At 43.6% G+C, this 20,377-nt stretch overlaps 1 protein-coding gene across 1 annotated transcript in view; it reads right to left on the bottom strand.

Annotated features, from left to right (window-relative positions):
* Positions 1–1,117: 1,117 nt before the first annotated feature.
* LOC112915445 (uncharacterized) overlaps positions 1,118–20,377 on the bottom strand; it is a 38,688-nt gene continuing 19,428 nt past the window's right edge. Inside the window, exons 7-9 of the mRNA XM_072735165.1 lie at positions 13,876–14,067; positions 4,201–4,378; positions 1,118–3,467 (exon numbers count right to left, since the gene is read on the bottom strand). The gene's annotated coding sequence lies outside the window, so the exon portion shown is untranslated. The remainder of the gene's footprint in view (positions 3,468–4,200; positions 4,379–13,875; positions 14,068–20,377) is intronic.

The raw sequence follows: 20,377 nt of genomic DNA, 5'->3' as shown, positions 1-20,377 counted from the left end.
TTTCCCTGGGAAGTAAAGCCAAGCCTGTAATGCTGATTAACAATGTTAATGTTCTTCTGTAGGCGGACAGGCTTGCTTTGCACCTTCCCCCTCTTCCTTAGATAGAATGACTTAACTCCGCTAATTTCCAGAAAGAGCAGGAGAGGAAGAAAGAGACCGAGACTTATTTACAGCTATGTAGACTCTACCTGGAACACACACATCCTGGAGGAATTTAGAAAGCAGTGAACTTTAAACTGTATGAGCAACACAAACACTCTAGTTTAACCCTGTCTACCATATCAGAATAAATTAGGAACCAAGAACTGAAAAGAGACCTGAGGCTTCAGCCATTTAAAGGCCTTTTGGTTGAAGTCAGTGGAGTTTCAGTATCAGAAATAGCTGCAGCCTCTAGATCTCAGTAATCGTCAGAAAAATAAAATACCACAATACACCTGGCACATTATTGTCTTTCAGTTGGGTGGTTTATACGTGACCATGCACTTTCTTGACTAGGAGACCCCGTCTCTCTAAAAAGTTTTATTGCCAGACCTTACCTGCTGCCAGATTCCCCTGGTGATGACCAGGTGTTCATTAGCTTGTTTGCCCTGTGATGGATATTAAATGGGGGGGAGGGGGAATGACTTGTGTTTACAACTAAGTTGAATAAAGCCTATTTATCCGAGGCAACAAGGATGAGCACTGGTTGAGGAGTCAATAAGTTTGAGCCTAATTCCTTTCTGACCTTTGGCAAAAACTTCATGCCTTTGGGCCCCATTTCCTTACCTTTCCTGTAAATGAGCAGGATGGACTTGGAGGTCTTAGAGGATCCAGCCCAACTCCGGTATTGTTTGCTGTCATCTCACAGATCCGGGTGTGACAGAGAGGTATCCAACTAAAAACCGGAAGACGTGGCTTAAGATCCCTGCCTTGGCGTTTAACAGCCTGTTAAACCCCTCTGAGCCTTAGTGTCTTTCGTCTCTAAGACTCATTCCAGTTCTGAACTCTACGGTATCTATTTTTTTCTACGATATTTATGATACTGCTTATTGAGTCTGAAAAATCACAAAACCTAAGATCTCAGACATCCCCTTTAAGATTTTCATACTGCACAGACGGTAGCACATACACAACCCGATTTGATCATCAACCACCAGCATTTACTGTGCAAGCAAATGGCTTATCATTACAACCTTGCAAGGGTGAGAGGACGCATGTTTTCCAAACACCACCCAGTAGAGGTGGCTTTACTTGCCCCACCGTAACTGAATTTTAAATCGCTGTTAGTATTTAGCACTAACTACCACCACGCTGTCTGGTTTTCATGAGGCTAAACACTGGGTCAAGTCGGTAAGTTAACAGTCTAGATTGCCTGCTTTCTATAGGGTGGTGCTGCTGGCAAACAGCCGGAAAGCCCAGATTGGCACCTTCATATGGTTGGCCACCGGCGGGGGGCGGGGGGGGGAGAGGGGGGGCGTGCACTGAATGCTCCATGAGCTAACAGAGCCTGCTTCTGGTAGTGGCCCATGGCGGGGCCTGGCCAGCCCAGCTCCCTCCTGCTTCAGGCAACGCAGCATCCTTTGTCATGCCAGCCAGGCCGCGGCCGGGGTGGCTGTCTGGGCTGGGGGTGCACCGAGCGGAGCAGCCGCCTCCAAAGAGATGCCCAGCAGGTGCAGAGGGAGCCTGCATTGGCTGAGGTGCCCCCGGGAGGTTCGCCATCTTCCGTCCTCCGTCGCTGACCTCCCGCCAAAGCCAGAAGCTGAAGCACGGGCCGCCGAAGACAGCTGGAGCCTTCACCTGGCACGTGTCAAAGTCAAAGAGGGAGAAGAAGAGATGGGACGTCACATTTATCGAGCGCTGTGTCGCCTGTTGCCACTTACATCCTGCAATGCCCGTGAAGGACACAGTTGTGAGGAGGCCCACGGGCTCACTCAACGCGGTCAACACGGCCCCCGTCGCTGGGCTCTGCCTCTCCCTGCCTGCTGGGGTCACCGGCTTCCCTCACGCATGAGCAGGTGGCCCCGCTCTCCGTGCCACGGATGGGACACTTCTCCTTCCTCGTCTGTAGAGCAATCTGGAGGACTCTCAGTTTGGCCTGGTCGTGCCACATGTTCCTGATTGAACCAGTCATCCGTTGGGGGCACGCAAGCCTGTTCAGGAACGAGCGTGCCAGGCGCTGGCTGGCCCCATGCACAACAGGAGAGAGCTTTCTGTAAGGAATGGGGAGAAGAGGAGGGGCGACCTTTGCCAGGCAGAAGAGAGCTGCCTAAACAGCCACCCCAGACCATCGCCATGAGCTACTGAGGAGGGATGCTGGTCTGAGTTGTCAGTTTGCGTGTTTTCTCTCGTAGAACTGAATCAGGAACCAAAAGGGAGCGTTACGAGCCATTTACCAAGTCTCAGAGCACGTATGTATTAATACACATTTATCAGACAGGCTGCATAGATCTTTTTCCATTTTCCCCCTTTTTGCATCTTTTGATGACTTTTGTGCAGAAATGGCAGTTAGCTTTCTCTCAGAGACATATGCAGTCATCTAGATTTAAAGGCATATGGTCTATCTTGGATCGTTTACAGATTGCTAGATGGCTCTGAAGCCAAACTTGCTGCTTATTTCATGCCCTGCACATTTAATTACTGCTTGATGTGAATGAAGCGTTTTATCCGAAGGATCCGTGCTGCTGAAATTTTAGCTGGGTTGAGTCATAAAACGGTTTTCAACAGATTGAGGCAATCTTAGAGGGAAGTTTGTGAAGAAAGTTGGCTTGAACTATCTCACCGTAAATCATAAATGTTTTGAATCAGTCTGATCGTCGCTGGAGAAGATGACAAATACAAGTGATCCTAGGTTAGCACTTTCCGGGAAAATTCTAAGGCTAAAGAACAAAAATTGTACCATTGGGGCTAATCAGTAGTGGTAAATGGTTAACTATTAACAGGTAGGTTTCGGAAAGAAAGAGAATATTTCCTTTAGCCACTTCTTCCTTTTTTGGGTCACACTTTAGTTTTAGTTCCATACAAACCCATTTTTCTGCAGTGCAAGTTTTCTTCGTTCTGCTCTGCAGCTTTTCTTCCAGGTCTTCGTGTGAATTGGCCCGTCCCTCCACCTGGTCATCTTAGGTGGTTCCAGCCTGGGCCAGGGGAAGCAGCAGCAACTGGGGAGACTGGGTCACCTGGGGTTTCAGCAGAAGGGGTCACGGGTTGCTCTATCAATTTCAAACTGTCTAAACATAAATGTAGGGAAATAGCTAGGCTTACGGTGAGGACCGGGTTAAATAAGGCCCGTACGGTGCCCAGCCCAGCATCTGGCAAGTTCCCTCCACATACAGCGGCTGCTGCATCCTTGTCCCGACTCCGAGGCCCTGCAGGTGCACATCCTCTGCGCTGGAGCACTTGAGTGCGATGGGGCAGGGGCTAGCCGCCTGTGGCTCCTGCACACCGACTCTGCACTAGCCTCCGCTTTTTGCTTCTCTGTTGCCTCCCCCACCCTGGTGCAAAATAAGTCGGTCAAAATGAGAAGAGAAACAAAAAGATTTTATCCAAACTCTGATTCTGAGAAACAGGCTGGAGAAAGTAATTTTACTGACTTTCCATAAAGGCCCATGAGCCTTCTTACAATCGGGACCTTGGTTCACATTCCTTTCTCTCCAGAGAGCCTCGCCTGGCTCCCCCCAACAGCCTGGGGCCCAGGCGGCACCTTCTAGGCCTCCTAGGCCTCCTAGGTCCCTGACCCCAGCGGTGTTCCCTCGGGTGATGGGCCCTGGGAGACCTGCAGGTTCCGGGGAGGGCAGAGATCACACCTGCCTCATTGATTCCTATCGATCACCGTGCTCTTGTCCCCAGCACGGTGCCCAGCCAAGGACAGGCACTCGATAACTGTCCTTCCTCGGACACACAGATCCATCCCTTCCCCAGCAGGGGCTCGAGGATCATTTGCTCCTCTGTGTGTGCTCAGCTGCCGTGGCGGCGGTGCAGGGCCCACGCCGGCTGGCACGGCAGCCACCAGCCACTCTGAGTGCTGCTGAGTGCCCCGGGGCGGGGGGGCTTACATCAATTTCATTTAAGTAGCCACATGTGCTATCACATCAGCCAGCACAGAGCACGAGCCTGAGCTTTCAAGGCTGGTTTCTAGGACCTGTACCTTGAGGAGCTTTCATTTTGGGGGAAGACAAAATTACCGCAAAATCCAAAAGATTGCCAATAGCACCCAAGTTTACTTACCTTTTGCAAAAACGGTTCCCGGATGACACATACGTTGCACAACGGGTTAGGTGATGTCAGCATCTGAGTTTTGGGCAGAGCAGCGCAGTGCCTGGGTCAGCGTACCTGCTCTGGCATCTTGTGGCTGTGTGACTGGGGACACGGCACACCTGACGTCTCTGCTCATCAGCTTTCTTATCTACAATATGGAGCTGATGATAGTTTCTCCCTCAAATTGGGTTAAGTGACTGTGTGTGTGTGTGTGTGTGTGAGTGTGTAATATTTAGTACAGTGCCTGGCACACAGTATGTTGTCAAAAATGCTGAATCAGCATGGCATTTAGGTAGACAGAGGTATGCGTACATGTGTGTACATCCCCCCCCCCCCCCAACCATATACCCACTACCTTTGCTTCCTAAGTTTTGATCATACGGAATGGGATGTGAGTGTAAAGCGCTCAGAGAAGGTCAGAGAATATGTGAGGCAGGTTGTTACCTGGCCCGTTATTAGGGGAGGTGACTCATCTCAGAAAGGTAAAGTATCTTGAAGTGTTCTTTTTAAAGAGCAACAAAGTTTGAAAGCAGGAGTAGAATCGCTGCCTCCCAAAAGGCTTTGTGGCAAACAGTCCTATTCTGCTCCATTTGTGTCACCTGTCCGGGTTGCCCTCCGCCACCCTCCCAATAAGGGGGTAGCTACCTTGTACCATGCACCAACGGGACTGAAATGAGCTGAAGCAATGGGTCCGAAATCCAATCTTCAAGTTTTACTACTCCAATCAGTGTGCTGTACAATGTTTGTGTGTTCTTAGTGACCCCTTCGCCCCATTATTAGGAAACCATGTGAGCAAGGGTGAGAGGCAGGGGGGAGGTTTCCAGAACCAGTAGCTGATATGCAAGCCCGAAGAGTCTGCATGAAAGGCAGCAGTAAAAGTCAGTCATCAGCTCTGATATTTATAGTGAGAGGGAGGAAAGAAAGAAGAGAAAGCCATGAAATGTTATCAGCAAGTCAGGGAAATAGAGCTATTCAATATAACTCATACCTTACTACCTGTTCTTCATTTTTTTAAAAAAAATTGTATGTGATATATATGTGGGTTTTTTTTTTAAAGAAATGGAAACAAGGAAATGTCCTCCCTCTGATCAAAGGTGTATGGTAAGTTACTATTTGTTTTGATACAAGAAATTGAAATGAACTAATCATAAGTGTAGAACGAGGAGATCTAAAGAGCAATATGAGGCTTCTTTTGCTTTTTTCCTTGCTTTTTTTTTAACGTCAGAAGTTGGGGAATCCTGTTGAATTTCAAATAATTTGCCTGGTCCCAATACCGAACTGTTGCATACTCTTTTGCAACTTGAGATGCATTTTAAAAATCGTATAAAATACATTCGGTAGCGTAAAAAGACAGAAAGAAAAAAAAACAGTTCTCACATGATATTAGAAGAGTATCTAGTGGCTTGCAAGTTAGGAACAATACAATATGGTGCAAACAGAAGACATTCATTTTATCGTCAATACTCACAAATAAATAGCAATAGTCTCAGAGGCTATGAAAACTGTTGAAACATTGAAATGCTACAGAATTGGGGAGTTTTAACAGCTCCCGTTAACTGTCACTATTGGAAGTCCAGAATCATCTGGACTTATTGCTTGTTTTTATTGCTTTATTATTATCCTGGGAGATTAGATCATGGTGTTTGGAATTCTAACTGACCCTCCAAGCTTACAGATTAATCCCTTATACTACCAAACAACTGGGAAACAGGCAAGCATTTTGGGAGAAATGCTGAGTTTGCTCAAATATTTGACCAAACTCTCCTTTAAATGTCTTCTTGAGTCTCTGAAAGGATTTGTCTTACCGCCAAACCGCTCCTTGGATTAGAATGGGGTCCCTTTGGGAAGGCTTACAAAAGCATTTGCTTTTGCAAGGCCCCTGAGTTTCCACTGCTGTGCGTTAACCAAACCAGCAGCGATAACAGAACGTGGGAATCTGAAGGAGGAGTAGCTTGCTCTGCCCCTAATTTTGCATGTAAGAAAACTGGAACCCCAGGTAATGGAGGCCTTGCCCAGCCCACACAGAGTCAGGGGGAAGCTGGTCCCAGCAGGGTACTTTGTAACACTTATCTAGGGCTCCTTTGAGTATCCCATGCTCCCTGGAATTCTACGGTACCCCCGGCACCTCCTCTAATGCCTGGTGACAGAACAGGTTCACCATAAATGTGTATTGACTGAGTGGACTGAGAGTCCTGTATTTTTAAAAAATCATTTAAAATTAGTTAAAAGTGCTGAACAGATCTGGTTTGGGGAGAGGCTAGTCAAATGCTAACAAGACCATTATGAACAAGGAGAGCAGCTAATTGGCTGGCTCAGTCGGTGGGGCATGCTATTCTTGATCTCAGGGTCATGAGTTCAAGCCTCACATTGGGCCTAGAGCTTATGCTTTTTTTTTTTTTTTAAGAGGGGCTATCGAATAATAGAAACAGGAGGAAATAATTCAAGGGTAGCCTATAGTAACAGCTGAAACTCATCTCAGGATGGAGAGAGGCTGGGCAAGGTGGTAACTTGTGTCTGCATCAGAAGCATTAAAACATTCTTGGCTCCGATGCAGAAAAACATAGCATGAGATTCCTTTGCTTTCTGCCGCTATTCAAACAGCAGGTGTGTGCTCAGAATGGTTCTTTTAGAGAAAACAGGGTGAAATTTTGACATCAAAAGGTCTTGAGATAACCACAGTAATGAGAATGACCATGGGAGAAAGAGCATCTCTCTTTTAGACCGAATTAGAATATGTCTATTTTGAGCATTTTTATTCAAAAAAATGGAAATTTTGCTTAATTTCCATTTATCCTGTTCTAAGTCTACCAACCTTGCAAAGCAGAGGTATGATTGATCTTAAAATGTCAATCTCTCACCTAAGGAGAGGAAGAAAAGATTTATTTAAAGAATAAAATGTCATAGGGGTTCTTAGAAGAAAAGCTCCTGGGTTTGGATTTTGTCTTGACAGCCAGGCTTCCAAGTGAGTAATTTTGCCTCTCTATCCATCTTGTGGCAGTTCCCCAGATAGCTATGAGTGCAGACATCCAGACTAGCAAATGTTTGCATGTTTTAGGCTCCTTTTTTGGCAGTTCATCTACCTGGGCACTGACTTTCAGGAGAGTTCCTGTTACCAAAAGAAAAAAGTCCTCAGAACTTTGGGGAGATAATAAAACTCTACCCTTGAATAACACTCATACCAATAAAAACTCATCCAGTGGGCCAGGTGTAGGATAAAGGAGCTAGAACCCAATGCCTTTGGTTTAATCCTAGGATGCCCGGGAGGCAAATGAAACCTACAGTTTGGGGAGCTCACTTGAGTACAGCAAAAGTATGAGAGGGGACCAAAAGTGGGATGGGTTCATTAGAGGGTCTGAAGAATTCTCAGCATCAAGATGCAGTCTGTACTTTGAAGGTTTAACATATGCATTATGCTCTATACCCACCATCTACAGCTGGGCCTCCTTGGCACATCAGAGGTGTTTGAGGATTATTTTGTTAAAATAATTCAGTGTCAAAATGAGAGAAAAATCTCCCACGGAATTAGATATGGACAGAGATTTCTATGGTTTATTAAAATGTATTCATTATTTAATGACCCTATGAACTAAAAAATAAAACAAAAAATGAATTTAAAAACACCTTGAAGTATTGTCTAAATTGGCCTTCTGTTTCGGGAAAAAGTCTTATGTCACTCTAGATTAATGAATTCTATTTCTGAAGACCCTTAGATGGGCAATATATAAAAGTCCAGTGGCTGTGCCTTGGTTTTCTTTGTGTGAGGGTAAATATTCCTGTTCTTGACATTTTCTGTGTTTTCCAGATGGTGGGTAGATTAATGGTGCCCCTTGTCCTAGCTCTGGACTAGCTGCATTGATTCTAGTCGTCCTGACAGCCTGGAAAACTAGGTTCCTCTCCTCATCCTTGCAGCCATTACAAAGGAGCAAAGAGCAGAAAGAAGAATCCCCACGGTAGCAGAAAACCAGACCAAGGAGAAGCCACTCCAAAGACAGGAATCTCTGGCCTGCTCTCCCTCCTGGAGAGTCTGAGGAACTAGCCAGGCGAAGGAGCACCAGGCTACCAGAACCCAAGAAGTCGCAGTTGTCCTTTTAAGGATGGGGAGGGATAAAGGGCATAGGTGAGAACACAGTTGCAGTTGGCTATTCTGAAACAATTTGGAGAGTACGGCTCCAAGGAAGAGAAAAAGGGAAAGGGAGCCTGCTATGGCCTGAATGGTCCTGTCTCCCCATCATTCGTACGTTGAAATCCTAGGCCCCAAAAGTGATGGTAATAGCAGTGGAGCCTTTAGGAAGTGCTTAGGTCATGAGGGTAAAGCCCTCCTGAATGGAACTACCGTTCTTATAAAAGGGAGCCTCTGCTCCTTCCACCATGTGAAGACAAAGACACAGTAAGAAGTCTGCATCTGGGGCAGCCAGGGTGGCTCAGTGGTTTAGCACCGCCTTCAGCCCAGGGTATGATCCTGGAGACTCGAGTCCCATGTCAGGCTCCCTGCATGGAGCCTGCTTCTCCCTCTGCCTGTGTCTCTGCCTTCTCTCTCTCTCTCTCTCTCTCTCTCTCTCTCTCTCTCTCTGTCTCTTATGAATAAATAAATAAATAAAATCTCTCTCTCTAAAAAAAAAAAAAAGAAGTCTGCATCTGGAAGGGGGCCCTCACCCAACCTTGAGGGCACTCTGATCTCAGATTTCCAGGCTGCAGGTCTGTGAGCCATAAATTTCTGCAGTTTATGAGCGACCTGGTCCGTGGTACTTTGTTACAGCAGCCTGAACCGAGATAGGGCCCAAGTAAGAACGTTCCTTATTAATTCTCTAAAGAGTGAGTACACCAGGAAACCACCTATTCTTACTTTCCAGATAATGCAAGTTTCATTCATTTATTTATTCACTCAACAAACAGAGCAGCTCAGACCAATATTATGGATTGGTTTGGTGAATACCTCTCTGCTTCTTAGCAGAGAATCAGGCAAGAAATTCACATGTGACTTCAGACTGTTCTAAGTAAATTCTGTTTTTTTTTTAAAAGTATATTTACTTAAGTAATCTCTACAACCCACGTGGAGCTCGAACTCATGGCCCAAGATCAAGAGCCACGCAGTCCTCAGACTGAGCCAGCCAGGCATCCCTCCAACTGTTCTAAGTAATCTCTGTAGGTTACATAGTTACACGCTTATGGTCCCAACATAACAAGGACAAAAGGAATAATCGCAAAATAAAATCACCCTGCAAAAATTATTTAAAAGGCCTGGAAGATGTTAAATTGAAGAGATAGCTTAACATCAAGTCAGGGGCTGAATATACCAGAACTGCTATGTCTTAGCAAATTTACTCCCCTAGGGGCAACACAGTATACACGAAGCTGAAAATGCACAGGCCGGCAGTTCCCCAGTGGCTGCAGGGAAATACTCTAATATATTTGGAATCTGCCAAGAAAACAGTTTACCCTTTCAGTCATGTCTCATTTTATGATTTTTGAATTTTTAATAAGTTTTATTGATTCTTTTCGACTATTTTTCTATGACAAACTGAGAAAATTGTTTTAGAATTTTCTCTCTAAACACCCTCCATAAAATTTAATTATATTGCTTTTCATTTGTATAGTCCTTGGATGCTGTTTTCTCCAGTTTATGTCAACTACTCATCATAGAAAAAAAAAAAAGTTCCCATCATCCGTTCCTTACTTGATATCTAGATGGCTGTAAGAGAGGACATTGGCTGTATCCACAAACTACTCTAGCCAGATTGTTGCAGGAACATGAATTAATTAATACAGAACTGATGTAACGCCATGATCAGGAACCAGAGAGTTAAATCCAGGATCCAAGGTAATTCTTATAAACGAAAGTGGTTGGGATTTGTGTCTGAATCATGGAGGGGGAAAGCGTAAGAGGGAGGGTGGGATGGAGAGATGCAGAAAACCTCACCATGGCACGTGGAAGTTGCTCCTTAGGTGAGCCTTGTGCCTCATTGTGCCTGTCAAGTAGGCTAATGTGCCTGTAAATTTCCTCTGACAAAAAACACATCACAGCAGCACCACCAGAAAACAACACCACCAAACTGTGGAAGACTGAAAGCCCAGCGCTTTCAAGGGTGATCAGAATATAACAGAGTAAAAAAAAAAAAAAAAAGTACAAGGCATTGAAAATAAACAAAGGCTTGGAAGAAATGAGATCACTTTCTAAGAAAAAAGCATTTATCATTTATAGGCCAAAGGAAATGCTTCTCCCACAGCCATTTTTTATATGTGATTTGGCAGTCTCAGTTCAAGGTCAAAAATACCAGAGGGCAAAAGGAATAGAACTCAAGATTTAAGATTTGTCATGACTGGCTTTGTAATTGCATAAATATTAAATATGTAGAAATAATTGTAAGCACATTATCTCCACATCTCCACACGTTGCTTTAATTTTTAATGTAATCTTTTATCTGCCTTTTCCTCAGCTGGCTGTGGGTTTGCGATTTGCATAGCTAGAGTGATCGGGTGCCATCAATTTAGTAATGAAGTCACTCGTTGAGCAGAAGAGGCTTCTCAAGATTATACAAAGCTGTAGCAAAGAAGAGTGCGGAAATGAAATTTTATGTTTCAGGTGAATGGGAAGTTTATTTTACAGAACGTTTTCCCATTGTAAATTTAATACGGCCACTTTCAAATAAATTTGGAAAACAGAGAAGATGGGGGACAAAGCACCGACATTTTCATCATCTTACCAGTGTTTTATATTCTGGCCTTTTACAGCTATGTGTACATATTTTTAACAGAGATGTCATTGCTATGTGTGTGTGTATAAAATTTTGTATCCTGCCTTTTTCTCTTATTAACCTAGTTATCATAACGGTAACTTTTGTGATTGCAAAAATAATAATGGAATGAAACGTCCATAATTTACTCAGTCACTCAGTTTCTGGTGGGTCGTGCAACAGAATGGTTAAGCAGCTGACACTGCAGCCAGATGAATCAAATACCAGCTCTGCTACCTAACTGTGTGGACCTGGACAGGTTAGTGAAGGTTGCATCTCAGTTTGCTCATCTATGAAATGGGGATAATAACAGTGCCTCCTTGAGAGTGTTCTGGTGAGAGTGAAAGGAAGTCATCCATGAAAAGCACGCAGCCAGGCTCTAATATACAGGAAGGACTAACACAAAGTGTTACTGAAGACAAGAAAGTCAAATACATTACGCTGCATGCCAAAAAAATACAACAACCCCAAAAACAAAACTTCAGTCCTATAAAACTGAGTCTCCTGAGACATTGCCATCACTCCACAAGTTCCTGTGTGCCTTTTACTAGTAACAACTCCCCACCTCCCCCCGGCCACTGCTAACCAGACTTTGATGGTTAATATTTCCTCACTTTGCTTCATGGTTAACATGTAAGTATATTTCCCGAAAAATACAGCTGTTATGCCTGTTATTGAACTTGATGTAAATGGAATCTGGCCGTCTCTCCCTTTCTCTCACGTACACACATATACATTCACACATACGTTTTCATTCTGTGTTGAGGAGGCATACAGTCCAAGGCTTGATTTTATTGTGATGAAGAAAGGTTTGGACAGGAAGCCAGAGAACTTGGCTTCTAATCCAGTCTCCCTGAGATCCCAGGCAAATCTTTTTGCTTCCCTGCGGCTTCCATGTAAAATGCTTGGATGTGCTAAGTGTCTTCGAAGCTTTGGAGTACTAAATTGTTAAGCCTTTCTGATTTGAGTACTGTGTTGGCATACGAGAAACCAGAGCCAAAGAAAATCCAAAGAAAGACCTGGGGCCTGCTGGAAATGAGCCTCCTCTTCCCCCAAATCATGCCAATAGTAGTGTTAGCAAACAAAGGACTACAAAAAAAACGAAAGTGATGATCCTGTACCACAAATAATTTTCCCTTCTCTGATATGTGCACATCGAGATATATTACTGGCCTTAGTTATCATGTGCATGGATATTTTCACCAAGAAAACTCATTGCCATAAAGATTCATTTATTTATTTTTAAAGATTTTATTTATTTGAGAGAGTGAGCGAGAGAGTAAGTAAGTAAGAGAGCATGAGTAAGGGGAAGGAGGAGAAGCAGACTCCCCACTGAGCAGGGAGCCAGATGCAGGGACCCAGGACCCTGGGATCATGACCTGAGCTGAAGGTAGATGTTTAATGGACTGAACTACCCAGGTGCCCCAATAGCCATAAAGATTTCAATGTTAGGAGTTTGGAGTTAAAATAAATAATTACATATGAGTAGGTTTTCCTGGACAGAGTCAGTTTTAAACATCTTCATCCATTCTCTTTGTGTATTTCTTACATGTATTTCTGTATCTGTGTCTGTATTTCTCCCAGTACTGCCTGTGGTAAGTACTGCAGGTTGGCTCACTTAATGTCCATTCCACCCTCCTCTTATGGTGTCTTTCACAGGCAGAGACTGGAAGCTTACGACGGTTTCTAGACCTCTTTGCACCTAGAGCTATGAAGTAGGTCTGTCAATCAGATATATCCGTGCAAGATTAAGAAAACATAAGAGAAGTTGGGATGTCTCCTTGACCACTTGTCTGTTTTTTCTCTAATAAAGTCACTACAACACAGCTTCTGAAGCAGTGCACCACGGCCCATTACTCAGCCCCCTGAAAGACAATAAGCAGTTGTGACAGTTGGACAGCAGTAGCTTATTGGCTCTGCCTGCTATTGTAGGGTTATGTTATTAAAACTTGTATTCCTAAAGTTCTCAGCAGTCACAGCTCCGCTGACAGGTCAACTCTGTATTGTACTGGAATCACTGATTCTTGGAAGCTTTGTCTATAACTCACTTCTCCAATCCTGACCATTCATTTCTGTGAGCACCCTCTATTAAATACCTTCCTTTGTAAAAAAAAAAAAATATATATATATATATATTATATATATATGCACCCCAAATTCTATTTGTTTACACTGAACACTGACAAATACACATCCTAAATGTTACTTTAGAAAATCTATTCATAAGGTATAAAGTATCACAATTCTGTAGAACATTGTATCAAAAAGAAATTTTGAAGCCAGAAAAAATAAGCTGTACCCTTTAGTATCTATGTATCCTCAAGCAAGTTTTTTAACTTGCCTGTATCTATGTCCTTTATTTATGAAATAGATATTAATATATTAACCTCACAGAGTTGTAAGAATTAAATGAGGCAGCACAAGTAAAGCACCCAGTATGTATGGTCATTCACGATATAGAGTTCATTTCTTTCTATCCCCATATTGGACTTCCTTTAGTAATTAAGATGATTAGCAAAATTATTTTGGGGGGGAATTCTCTTTAAAGGACCTAAACAAAACCCACACCCTCATAGGAACACAAATATTCAGTGCTGATTCACAAAGACAAGAGGAATAGCTCTAAATGCCATTCACAAGCAAACAGACGTCTATTACGAGCCACAGCAACCCATTATGAGCACTACCCCAACTAGTGGCTCAAGGCCCAAATAATCATTAATTCATTTGACAAATATTTATTAAGTCTTGACATTGCTAGACACTACTTTATTCATTAAGATACAGTGATAAATCAAAAGGTCCCTGACTTCTAGGAGCTTGCATTCTACTGGAAGAGACAGACATAAAGCAAGTCAATAAATCATCTGAAATAGTGAGAAACCCTATGAAGAAAAGGCGTTCTTCTTCTTACCTTCTCAGACGTTTATTATGTTACTTGACTCATCCCCTCTCTTATCTTCTTTTCACAGAAGGACAAGCATAGGGAGGTGAAGATTAGGCCAACAGCATCATGATTCTCGTAGGTAGACCAGTAGTTTCAGGATCTGTGAAGGGTCTGGGTCCTCTCACCGTTTCACGGATGCCAGCAACAAACACAGGATGCCTGGTTTAGAGACAAAAAACCATGTCAAAGCAGCATAAGCATGATGTTGGTGTTAGTTCCCCATGTCTCCCAAATCCCAGATGGGTGCCATAACATAGAGGATATCTGTCACAGACCAAGGTATACTGAACTCGGAGAATCTACAGCTTTTATAGTGTCTGGTAAGCCTGCTCTTTGGGAGAAGATATTACTTGGTTGCTCACTGCCAACACAACCCTGAAAATGGACCCAAGTTAAGGAGTAGTCAGAGTCTTGCATTCTTGGCAAACCCAGAAATAAGTGTAGAGATGCTCAGGGCCCTTGGAAGACTGATTTTCTCAACAGGTGGGAGATAAAATGATTGAACTCTCCATCCTTTATAGTTTTATGCAACTGTCATTATAAAATTTTCTGAAGTTCTTACTCCCTTCCAAACTTCAATCTCAGATATGATGTATTCAGGCAACCGAAGAGTTCAGTCAGACTTAAGAGTAGCAGCTAGTAGGGGAAAAGACCAATTTTCCAGTTTTACCAAATATAACCTGAAGCTCTTATAGAGACATCGACCCTCTCTCATCATAAGAATGGAGCGAGACCTTATACTTTCCAGAAACCTCACCCACACTCTATTCCTGTTCAAGATTACATTGATTGTCCATTTAACAAGCCTCAGCTGCAAGCATTTATTTATTTGGGTAGGGAAAGCAGTATATGTTCCTACCCTGAGCACTCCTCACAGGGCCACTGCTCTTGCATCTTGATACAAAGCCCCTTGCTGGATCATCCTCATAGTCAACGCTCCTTGGGCTCTCAAGCCATGGATCAATACCAGGGACAGAAAATTGTAGACTTGCTCCATGACATATTAATGCTACCCATATTGTCCATGTGGACTCCATTATCCACTTCCTCTGATGGCTATTTCAAATGTTCTCTACTCACTTCTCCATGGGACCGACCATTCTTCCTCTTTCCTAGAGAAAATGGAAGGTGTCTGGGGAAGGCTCTCCTAACATGTCATTTGTTACCTCTTGTAATCCTACAGCAAATGCTGAAAAATAGTTATGATTGTCCCAGTGTGGCAGGTTGGAAAGTGGAGCTTTGGGGACATCATATAATATTCCTAATGTGTCCTGGAGAAGGAACCAGATTGAGTTTTTATGATATGGGCCTTGCCCTCGTGCAGTTTCCAGATGGTAAAATAAAACTTCTCTGTTTAAGTGTTCGTGTAAAAAGCTCTATCTAGCCTCCTAAGTCACAGAAACATGTGCACTATAGAGAATGTTAGTTTTTCCTTCTCCTAGACACATTTCCTCATATCATAAGGATTAGATCTGTAGCTGTTTGTTTTCCTAATGATAGAGCTAATTGCTCTGATCCAGAGGGCGAATGAAATTTCTCCTATCTTCCCCAAAGCAAAATATTATATCCTGGGATAGGCACCTAGGCTAGTTCTGAAGCTTCTGGGGAGACTGGAGTGTTATCTTTCTAGTTATTTAAATTCCAACTAGGAATGAGGCCCTGGAGCTTAGAAACATCTGGAGTCAGGAGGAGACCCTTTCCTGAGATGAGGAGGAAGAGTTGCATCCTTTACCTTTATAAACACATGAAAAATCACTTCTTCTTGTCCCTTGTCAATAGGGTATCAGTCACTCATGTAGAAAAAGTTTCCTTGGTTTTCATAGTATCGCCCTAGGGTAATACCTGGAGCAAGCTGGGAGAGGGGAGCATGCAGTTCTTGTTTACTCTGGGGTAATAAGAAATCTGCCTCTGATCCAGAACACCTCCATGTGCTCATGCCAGATAAAGTGCATAAAGATAAATATTAAAAACACGACACTAGGGGCACCTGGGTGACTCACTTGGACTTTTGATTTCAGTTCAGTTCATGGTCTCGGGGTTCTAAGATAGGGTCCCAATGCTGGGCTCCATGCTCAGCCGGGAGTCTGATTGGGATCCTCTTTCTCCCTTTCCCTCTACCCCTACCCTTTGTCGCACACACTCTCTCTAAAATAAATAAATAAAATCTTAAAAAAAACAAAAACAAAAACAAAAAACCCACCCCACTACACTAGACATTTCAGAGCAGGGATAAGAACACAAATACTTCCAGATCATGAAGTAAATAGTTATAACAAATACCTGGTAATATTTGTAGAGACAGAGAGTGTTTGAGCTTCTTTGTGCAGAATGAATAGGAGTATGCTGGTGGACAGGGCTGCTAATGGCATTCTAGACATAAAGAATTGTGCCAAGGATCTGAGGTGCACCTTTGTTCAAGTTTTTTGTAAAACTGAGCCCTTTCTCCAGGTACTTTATTTCCATATACCATGAAATTGTCCTATTATACTAATTTCAGTAGAATTAGATACTGTACTGCCATCTTCCAGAAGATAATTCTAATAACTACACGTACTGACAACATCAGCGGTACATACAGCACCTCTCAGAGCTGTTCTACATATGGTCTGTACAAACACACCTAGCGGCCCTGTCCTCTTGGTTCAACAGGGAGAAAGCAGGTTGTTCAGCATGACTAGCATAGCGACTGTGTGTGAAAGAGGGTGGGTGGGAGGATAGGCTGGATAGAAAGACAGAGGTCAGAACTCAGAAAAACTTAGGGTTCATACTGATGTGATTAGAATTAGATCTGAAAGTGCTAGGAAACTATTGGCAGATTTTAGGCAAGAACGTGTGATGGATATTTTCACAAACCTAGAGCACTGGGTAAGCAGTGACAGTAGGACAAGATTAGTTAAGAGACCTGGTAAGAGGCCAGGAGACATAGGAGCTCTGTGATAGGAAAGGACAGGGAGGAGCTGACTTTGTTGGCCTTGGGGCGGTGGCAGGGGGGCTCTTCCTCCTGTCCAGAGTGCTTCTCTCCTCCAGAGCTATTGGTCCCTATCACTGTACCTTCTTCACCACCTTGATCCTTCACTTAACTCTTCTTTTTCCCGTGTCTTCAACCTCTCTCTCCATTTGCTCCAACCCTATAGGCTTTGGTCGCCCCAATATGTCAAAGTCTTGCTTCTGCTCACCCTGTTTTTCTGCATGAGTATTTTCCCCTACATTAGAATGGCTTTCCTCATGCTTCAGGTTAGGAAAATATGACCCTTCCAATGAGTGGTTGAACAGCTCCGAAGCAGCAGTACTGTAGCTAGCAGGGCCACAGGGATCACTACTGAGGCTACTAGGTTGGCCTGCCAGACCTCCAGAGGTACAGCCAGTAAGATGGTAATAGGCTCAACTGGATTCAGGCGATTTGGTACTTATACAGCAAAAATAATATCAACATGGTGTCACCTCCCCACGTCTCTGGTCCCACAGGATGATACTCAACTGGAAGGAACTGATGACAAAGACAGGAGTGATGAGTTGATCTGTTCCTGTGAAGCCATCTAAACCATAGCGTGGCAGTTTTTTGGCTTACCCAGAAGCGTGAAGCTATAGTTGAAGTGGAGCAGAGTAAGACGGAAAGGGCTATGCTCTACTGAAACTAGGGAGCTCGATGAGAAATGGCTTCATATAACTCTGCTGCCCACAAGAAGCTTATCTCCTCTTGGTCACAGAGGAATTTCAGAGCATTCCACCCAGATTGATCCGATATGCCTGTCTGGCTCATGCAAAGACATGGACGGTCATGTGCTGGTAGGGCTGTTTCCCAATAACTCTACCCCTGAACTTTCATGTATTGAAGTAAGAATTATTTTCAGGAGTTCAGGCCACCCATGAGATTACCGAATTAATTGTATTCATTGATTGTAGGGGCTTGGACCAAATGCTTTCCATTCATCTTACACCACAGCAGATCAAAGTGACCAGGACTAGGACTCCTAAGCCAAATGGTTAGGCTAATTCAAAGGATTAATTGCAAAAGGGCTCCCCATCCAGAGCCAAGCCAGTTAAGTACATCTCAGGTGTTGTTGAGATTGACCTGAGAAAGTCACTCTGCTTTCTTTCTACCTTTCCTGATTCATTAATCTAAGTGCAGTAATAGGTGTTGGCATTTGACTCTCCCTTGACCAGCCAGTAGGAAGTCCAGGGCAACATGATTGCCTATAATCACTTGCATTAGAGATTTTATACTGGTTTATGTTTGTCAGGCAAGTAGAGGTCTGACGTCCACACGAGTACCCTACAGGGGGCATAAATTATATTAGGAGTGTAAGTGTCATTTGTTACAACAAAGGTGGGTCAATTTGTGTCCCTTGTGGTGGACAGACTCTCTGATTGGAGCTAAATAATTTCCTGCGAACAGGCTGCAGTGCTGCTTCTGGAGACAACGATCTGGCTAGGAGAGCCAACCAGCCCAGCCCTTGTGGTATAGACTATTCCAGTTGAACTAGATTCTGCTAATATGTTTATAGTGACTTAAGCAATGGCATTTTGCTGACATTGGGGTCAAGGTGTAATTCTTCAGTGTCCAAAGGAAAAGCTGTTAAGTTTTTGTCAGTAGGGTCAGGAGGCAATGACAGATGCAGCAGTTAAATTCAGCAGTGCCTCTGGGTTTGGAAAAAGCGTACAAGAGAATTTTTTTTTTCTTAGATGATAGGGAGAGACCACAAGGGACTGACAATAAAGCCAGGCTGGGGTGGGGGTGGGGGGAGGAGGACCCGCATTAATGTCCAGAAAATTCATCTCATTCTGTCATCTCAAGTGGAGGTCATCTACCTGAAAGGCCAACAGTCCTTAGTTTAAGGTCTAAACACTAAGGATCTAAGTCCTAACATCTAAGAGTCTAGGATTTAGGTAAAGAATGGGTATTCAAGATCACAAAGGCATCATGTGAGAGCCAGGAGAGGTCTAATGATTCCTTCCCCAGCCTCTGACTTCCCAGGGTTTAGGGTAGTCCTCTCCCACCAGCTGAGCTGTTCATTTCCTTCCAAAGCCATATGACCAGTCTCTGCAGCAATCACGTTATCCTTTTTCCCAAACCTCATCATTTCTAATCTCACCATTTGCTTGGATCCATCCCTCAGTGTTTTTGTTTTGCTTTATAGCTTGTACCATCCTAGAACTTATCCCACCCTAAAGGTGTGGGACCTGCCAAGACCACTTTAGAGTTATTATCTCATACTCGTGATTACGTTCTCCTGCCCTCTAGTTCAAAGATATCTTACCAAGGCATCTGAAATACCTGCTGCTTCCAGTTCATCAGGTTAATTAGCATAATGGTGTCATTACGAACAACCAAAATGAACCAGTGTGATGTTTTGTGGAACGTCAAGACAATCACCATTTCTGTAGACTGTATCAAGGAGAACTGATGTGGCCCTGAGGTAACGCTGTGAAGGAGTATCATTGGCTTTGGTAGCTAATGGCCAACTGCTTTGGCTGGTTTTTATAGATAAGTGTGGAGAAGATTGTATTCGCTAACTTGGTAGCTATATACTAAGCACCAGGTGCTATGTTGATTTATTCCAGTAAAAATACTGCACCTGGGACAGCCAGACAGCCACAATTGGAATTACCTCCTGGTTAAGTTCATAGGAATCCACTTTTTAAAGATCCATGACTTTTGCTCTGGCCAAACTGGTGAGTGAGATGGGAATGTGATACTATCACCATCCCTACTTCTTTCAGGTCTTTTCTTGTGGTATTATTTCTGGTTTATGATCTTGGAAGACAGTAAAAGTGCCAGGAGCATCCCACTTAGCTCCTTCTGCCATAATGGTCCTCACTTCATGGGTTAAAAAGCTAATGTGTTGATATTGTCAGTTTTAGAACCGAGTAAATAACCAGTAAGTTGGTGTGTGGATCAAATGAAATAACAGGACAGACTTTGACTTGGACATGAGCTAAGGCCTCATCTAACTACTGACCAAGATAAACTCCAACTTTGGTTGTAGCATAAAAGTGGTGTTTTATATTCTTAGGGATTCCCATCAGTTCAGATCCAGGGTCTAGTAAACTTCAAGAGATCTGCTTATTTCCTTTTCTCCCGCGTACTGTCACTCTAGTAACTGGTGGCACAGCTCTTTGGGTGAGGCTTGGACAAACATTTACAACGTGTATCATAGCAATGGTGCAAGGTCCTTCCTGAAGGAGACTCTCCTTCAATCAAGGGGCTCGGGGTCTGTGAACTAAAAACCGAGTGAAAGGCTGTGATTGTCCACTCTGTTGACTCAAGTTAGGTTTTACCTGCCTGACTTAGAGCTTTTGCTATTATAAATATCAAGCAATACTCTATTAGGTTGGCTATGTACTTGTTCCTAGGGACTTCTGTGGGCTAGGCCATCGGATTGCCTGTACACCCTTGCTGCCCTTTAAGGCAAATATTCCCACGTCACATTTGGTGCCTAAGTACTGCCTGTCCTCTGCTATTCTCAGG

Source organism: Vulpes vulpes, chromosome 14 (assembly GCF_048418805.1).
Source record: "Vulpes vulpes isolate BD-2025 chromosome 14, VulVul3, whole genome shotgun sequence".
NCBI classification, from domain to species: Eukaryota; Metazoa; Chordata; class Mammalia; order Carnivora; family Canidae; genus Vulpes; species Vulpes vulpes.
Note: the sequence above shows the minus strand (reverse complement) of the source record. Positions and strands in the feature narration are given on the sequence as shown.